This window comes from Mesocricetus auratus, unplaced genomic scaffold (assembly GCF_017639785.1).
Source record: "Mesocricetus auratus isolate SY011 unplaced genomic scaffold, BCM_Maur_2.0 Super-Scaffold_4256, whole genome shotgun sequence".
In the NCBI taxonomy this organism is placed as follows: Eukaryota; Metazoa; Chordata; class Mammalia; order Rodentia; family Cricetidae; genus Mesocricetus; species Mesocricetus auratus.
The window spans coordinates 6,009,507-6,016,386 of NW_024429182.1; the positions used below are offsets into that span (position 1 = coordinate 6,009,507).

At 52.1% G+C, this 6,880-nt stretch overlaps 1 protein-coding gene across 2 annotated transcripts in view; it reads right to left on the reverse strand.

Annotated features, from left to right (window-relative positions):
- Window positions 1-6,411, reverse strand: part of Acsl5 (acyl-CoA synthetase long chain family member 5) — a 44,058-nt gene extending 37,647 nt beyond the window's left edge. Inside the window, exon 1 of one of the 2 annotated variants that reach the window (XM_040742680.1) lies at window positions 6,256-6,411. The gene's annotated coding sequence lies outside the window, so the exon portion shown is untranslated. Of the gene's footprint in view, window positions 1-4,172; window positions 4,633-6,255 lie in introns of those variants that run through there. The other variant, XM_040742684.1, reaches the window with a different exon arrangement.
- Window positions 6,412-6,880: the final 469 nt, after the last annotated feature.

A 6,880-nucleotide genomic window follows, 5' to 3' on the forward strand; every position in this document is an offset into this window, starting at 1 on the left:
TGGGTTAAGCGAAACTATTTAAAACAGATTATCCTAGACTGGAGGACTACTTATGTTTTTGCTCACATTCGATCCCATAACCCTTTCTCCTTCCACTCCCACTGAACCCTGGGAAATGGTCTTTTTAATGAAGACGGAAGGTTCATTTTTTTTTTTTAGTTAAGAGAGTAAGGAAAAGGGCTCAGAGAGACAGTGCCGGTGCTCAGCACACCCCTGGGTCAGTTTGGTTCTCAGACACAGTCACTGGGGTATGGCGGTGACAGACCTCAGCTTGTTGAGCCAGGTGGTACTTAATAGGACACCCCTTGTTAATTCAAATTCCAGCAGCATATTAACTCAGTCCCTGAGGATATTTGTGGAACCACCCACGGGGTGGTGACAGGAAGTGACAAATCCCACCGGCACTCAGGTTGATAAAACCAGCCCTGAACTACTCTCCTTCTTTGAACAAATCACAGTCCAGCGGCCCCACCCTACAGAAAAACTTGTCAAGGTGAACATCCCCAAAGGGCAGCACTAGCTTCTTGCTGACCAAGTGGATTTTGAGAGAACAAGCTAAGCAAAAGCCGGTGCCTCAGGTGTCCCCTGGATTCGATAAGTGGGTCTGTAAAAAGAAAGATAAGTGGGCAAAGTGCTGGGCTCTCATCATTCCTTTGCGATAAAGAGCGGGTGACATAACAGGTTGTGAAAGAGAACTTCCTGCCTGGGCTCTCTGAACAATCAGGTCTCACACTACCTGGCTAGACCAATGGTCAAGCGTCGCCAGATCTGAATCGGAAGCAGCGAGCTTGACTGCCAGGACTCCCCTCTGTCCAGAGACGAACCTCCAAGGTCATTTGACCTCAGACCAGCAGGTCTATCGTTTACCAGACAAGTGGTCCCAGGGACAGTTACCAAGCGTCACTGCAAATCTGCTCTTTCAACCGCACACAGCAAAAAACGCCACGGCACCTGCACGTGGGACGTCCTGAGGAAGGAGCCTCTCTTGTCGGGGCTGGGGAGATGGTCCAGTCACAGACAGTGTCTGCTGCACAAGTCTTGAGGACCTAAGTTAGGTTCTCAGAACCCAGGTCTGAGAAGACAAAAGTCGGGTGTGATGATAGCACAAGCTCACAACCCCAGCCCTGGGAAGGGGAAGGCGGTAGACTTCTGGGGCTAACTTAGTCTGCTTGCCGAGTTCCGGGCTGATGAGAACCTCTGCCTCACGATGGAGAGAAGCTAGGAAGAGCCCCAAAGGTTGTCCCTCTGACATCCAGGTGCATTTACACATGTGTACACACACACCTGCAGGTGATGATATGTTATGTATGACTTATCAAAGCTTGCCTGGGGATTCAGAAAGCAAAGCCTTACTCCTGTCATGTGACTTGTTATGAGACGTCCTGAAAGATACAATCGTCTTGGTTCCTCTTACAGACAAAACGTCTTAACCAGTCCTTGTGTCTGTTTAAACACGGCACTTCTAACTGGAGGGGACAGGGCTATCTCTGACCCAGACCCACTCCCTCCTCCCTCCTTCCCATGCCCCCACAAGCCACTCACAACCCCACACACAGTCTTAGAATAGAACGACCCAGGGAGATCGGGAGATCTGTGACTGTGACGGCAGTCCACGGACCGGCTGACCTTTCCAAAGCCCTATGAACTCATGTGTTTATTCACATACCAGGAATGGGGGAGCCAGGAAGAATCCAGCCCTCTGCCAGTGGGAAGGGCTGTGGAGAAACTGTGTCTAACATCATGACAGACCACAGAACGTGGTGTGAGCCGTGAAGGCTGAGGTCGCTCCCCGGACCACACCACCCTTGCTGAGTGGTCACCTCTGTCTGGACCCAGCCAAGAATCACTGTATCTGTTAGGCACGGGTATGAGACTCAGCAAGCAGGCAATATACTCTTGCTTTTTAAAATGCTACCAAATTTGGGACTGGAAGCCCATCTGTCTGGAAGAGGGGAGAAGAAGATACTTCAACCTCTCCCTCTGTTTTTAAGGAGAATTCACTTTTTAAAACTTATACTTTTTAAGTGGACCCTCTAGCACTTCAGAATACTATGCCACCAAATACTTCAATTTAATTCCAAAATATTTTCATCATCCGGAAAGGGAACCCTGTCCCTGGGAAGCACTCCTCCTGCCCCTGGCCCCGACAACTAGTCTGTCTACATTCTGTCTCTATGGATTTGAGATGGCGGGACTTGCTGAAGATTAACTACCTTCCAGTTTCTTACTCTGTGGCCTATGCATTAAGTCAGAGTCAGCAGTGTTAAAGTACAGATCATCCTTGGAACTAAATGAGCCCACGTTCAGACTCCAGGTCCAAACATCCATGATGTGTTGGGTGCCTTCCTAAATCACACTTTGAACCCTACTTCCACAGGCTTCTACTGAGAATCAAAAGGAAGGGGCCCATAAGTCTCTAAGCATAGAGCCCCTCCCCAATGATAGCAGCCGTTCCAGAAAACCCTCAAATAGGGGATGACCATATAAACGCAATACCTGGTATCCAGGGCGTCACACATGAAAACCTGTTTGCAAGCTAAAATTTTAGGCTATTCAAAGGAAGGCTAATCCTACAAGTGAGTGAAGAACAAGCTTTTAAAATAAATTGTTAAGTGTTTTCTTTTTGAAAGCATCAGACAGCCTACAGTTCCAATACAGTTGACAACCTGCTTTCTCTGTGACCTTGGGGAAGTAGCTTGGCCTCTCTGATAGGACTCTCTTAACCAAAAACAGTGAAACCATCCACCTAGAAGATTTGCCTTGACCAAATACGATGTCTGCTGTGTGCTGGCCCTCTCGCAGCACTGGGGAGCACAGAGTCAGGCTGATACTGTGCTCTCTGCCCCTGCCCTAAAGAACTCTCTTAGCTGCTCTGCATGGTGGTGCACACCTTTAATCCGGGCACTTGGGCGGGCAGCCAGCCTCAGCTGAGTGAGAAGGTCCAGCTCATTCTGGACTACAATGCAAGTTTAGTTCCAAATAAACCAAACCAAAACAACAACAGAAGAAAAAAAAAAACTGTAACATGGCCTTAAGTCAGAATGCTTGGCTGAAACTTTGTTTGGTCTGGACAGTATTTTTTTAATTAAATTTTTTCATGTGCTGCACGTTTCTCTAGTGTCCCCATCACCGATATGTCACTACACACCACCTACTACAGGGTTACCGCATTTCTCAAACCGCCTGCCTGCTCGCATTTACAGCTATTTCTTTCCTTGGGCTTCTGTGCCTTTCACTGGCTGAGACCCGCGATGCTCGCGAGCTTTCATACTGTGTTTTTCCTCCAAGGTGCCAGCTTTCATACTGTGTTTTTCCTCCAAGGTGCGTTCTAAAAGTCACCTGAAACGTCCGCCACATGGACACAGAGGGCAGGGTCAGACTCTACGAATCCATCCCCAGTTTTTAAACCTGACCAACGCTTTTATTTTATTCTATTTTTTTGTTTTAGGCCCTGCCTCTTAGAGGGCACCAGTCACCTATCAGTAGGAAGTTTAGATTCAACCCTGCCATTCCATTCGGACTAGACTGCCAAAGGGGAAGGGGGTGCGACGCCACATGGGGGTACCAAAAACCCAGCCTCGGAGCCCCTTTCTCAACACTCACTCACTTCAAAGCCCTTCCAGAGCTTCTCGGATCTAACCTGTGCTCGCAGACAGGAAAAAGAGACCCAACTTCACTGGAAAGCCATTCATTCTGTTTCTCCATCTCCTTCCTCTGATTCCTCAGCTCCTCCCCTCCGAGGGTGGGGGGCGCGGGGGGTCAAAGTCCAGTGAAAACCAGGGTTAAACCCCCAGCCCACCCCCCAGGGAGAGCTACGCCACGTGCTCAGGCCCGCAAAAAAAAAAAAAAAAAAAAAAAAAAGGTCTCTATGATCCACCTCCGGAAAAGAGACGGAGAAAGTCCCCTCCCATTGTCCCTTCCTCCATCCCCCACCACCCCACCCCGCCACCTCTCCGTACATAGGGAGCACAGGGAGAGCCCCCCACCCCCACGGTGGCCAGGGCAGAAAGAGCATGGCGCGCACGTGGGGCAGGGCGAGCCGGCGAGCGGTGAATGGCCAGCGGCTTCCTGGAAGCTGGGGCAGGGAGGAGAGGGGGCTCGGGATGCCCCGGCCACACGCCCAGGAGCCGGTCCTTGGATCCCCGCCCGCCCCGGGATCCCGGATCCCTTACCCGGTGAGGGGCCCAATGCCTTGGAGCTTCCGAGTGGGGGGCTTCCCGGCTTCTGGCTGGCCCGGAGAGCGCCCCTATCCTTCCGTCGTCACCCCGGGCTTCTCCAGGGGCAGGGTGGCTTGGGAGCGTCCATGCAGACCGGCGGGCAGCCTGGCTAGTGTCCCCGAGGCTGCTGCCCTGCCCTGGGCTGTCCCGGCCAGGCGGTAGCCCGGCTTTCTGTCATGCTGGTGCTGGGGACTGCACTTCCTGGTTGGGTTTTTTTTTTTTTCCTCTTTCACAACTGAAAGTGGAAGCGCTTCTGACCGGGAGGGGACAAGACAAGGCAGCCAAAAGCTATACCCCGGGCTGGTTTTCAAAGCCTTTAAGCCCCAGCCCTTCTGGGGTCCGAAACAAAAGCCACCTTGAGAATCCACGAAGGTTCACCTGCGCTCCCCGCTGGCCCCACCAGCTTCTCCTCCCGGACGAAAATCCAAACGAAACCGAGCTGGGGGTGGCCCCCGGGTTCGCGGCCAGAGAGACGGAGGTGACGTTGGTCCCCCGCTGCGCTCGCAGGGCAGGAAAAGTCCAGCCCGAGGGGCCGCCGCCCTTGGGTCAAATCTCAACGCAACCGCGGCGCAGGAGCACATGCATGCGGGACTTCACCGAGACCACAGGGAATTAATAACAACAATAATAATAATAAAGCCGGGAACCACCGGGGCAGCGAGCCATTAAATTGACGTGGCTACCTTTTCTCTCTGACACACCAGATCGGCCTCTCGCTCAGCCAGGGTTCGTGTGAAATTGTGTTCTGTGACACCCCACACACACACACATCAGCACTACCCGGGTTCACGGCTGCCTCGTCTGAGCACCCTTGTAAGGCTCTGGTCTCCCAGGGGCACAAGAAGACCTCATTCTAGGATTTGCGAGGGAGACGACAGGTTCTGCCCCGTTACCCCCCATCCCCGTCCCCGTCCCCACCCCCACCCCAGCAGCAACCTCGCAGACAGGCAGAATTACACAGCACTTTCCCAGCCTCAGTCCCTCCGAGAAGGATTTATTAGATCCGCAGGAAGTTCAAGGTGAGCCTGGATCCTCACTAGAGTGTTGGCTAGCTCCCTCGGGGTTCCTTCTCTCTGCAGAGAGCAACCCCTCCCGCTGGAAAGGCCAGGAAAATGGACCCATATCTCAGAGAACAGCAGGTCCGTCCCCTCTGGAAGGACAGAAGGGGGTGGGCTCCGGCTTTTGTTTAGTTTCAGAGCTCAGCTTCCCCAGATTCTCTTCAAAGGAGAACATTAAGTGGCGGGTGGAGGCCAAGCCTCAGTGCCTGGGACCCACTGGATTCTCTCCAAGGCCTGTCCTAGCCCGCCGCAGGTTCAGAGGACACCAGTTAATATTGTTGGTCTCCTCTAGAATTGAATGTCAAGTTCGGTGAGGCCCGGGTCATTCTAAAATCTCACTGGGTTGCCCTTCTCTGCAGCCCCCCACAAGCTGTAGCGACACTCCAAAGATTTCCGTGACATCACTCAAGATTGTTGAAGTATGGAGCAGACCCGAGAGAGACTAAACACCTATCTAAAGCCAGGACAAATGGCTCAGCAACTCAGAGATGCATCCAAAAAAATGAGGCCAGTGCGGCCTCCCTCACAGGAGATGTGCCCCTGAGCCAACACATGCCATGTCTTTAGGATGCTTGCCTGCCCCTAAAAGCACCACAGCTGAGAAGTCCTTTCCCTCCCTGCCTTCCAGCAGGAGTCTCTGTCATCAGCAGTCGCTAGGTAGCACCCCTAAGAATTTCTGAATGGAAGATGCAGGAAACCTGTGTCCTAACCCAGCCTTTAACCCTGCAAAAGCTTCGTGCCTTTTAGAAGGTGAGATTGGTATTTTCTCCCCATCCTTCCCCCGCTCTCTTATAGAATTAAAGTGGCTTTGAATGTTTCCCTCTCCAATCGATTCCTTTCTTTGCCTCCCACAAAGTCGGCTGAGATTACCCACTCGTGTTGTGAAAGAGCTTTAAGCAGGTTGAGGATGAACAGACATCCCACTTTCCCCCCACACTGCCCTACTCCCCGAGTGTCACGGACCAGGGAAGGCAGCTCACCTTGTGAGGACAGTCACCGTGGCTGGGTCGAGGAACAGCTCCTCTTGCAGCTAGCCTGTTGGCTCAGCACCGCATCCAGCGCTGCCTCTGCCTGTCCGCTCTCCGCTCTGGACTAGGCACACTTGAAGCCACTGGGAACCGTCCTGAGAGTGTCGTGCCAGCTCCTCCGGAACCTTTGGACCTGTCGCAATGGAGGTGCAAAGGTAGAAGGTTACCTGCTCAAATGCTCAGAGTCACCTCCGACAGAAGCGCAGAATTTGGCAAAAGGTTAAACAAGAGATTGTTAGGCAATGAACTTAAGAGGGAGAAAAAAAATAGAGTGGTTGGCTCCGAAAACTGCTGTTGAGTGGAGTGAAACTTTATTTATAAAGCCCAGACTGCAGAGGAAGGGGTAGGCATATGAGCTTTTTCTTTGCCACTCTCTTTGGGACTCAGACAGGAAGAGGCCAGACTGGAGTAATAAGGCAGAGAAAGTGCACCTCAATCCTAGGATGACAGGAAACGGGGAAGTCACTTTCACTGACTCCGGCCACAGCTTTAAGATATGGCCAGAGTAGAAGGTTTGTGTTTGGAGAAGAGCCTTCTAGGAAAGTTGGGTATTCCGGGTTTCTCCAAAGCAAACAAA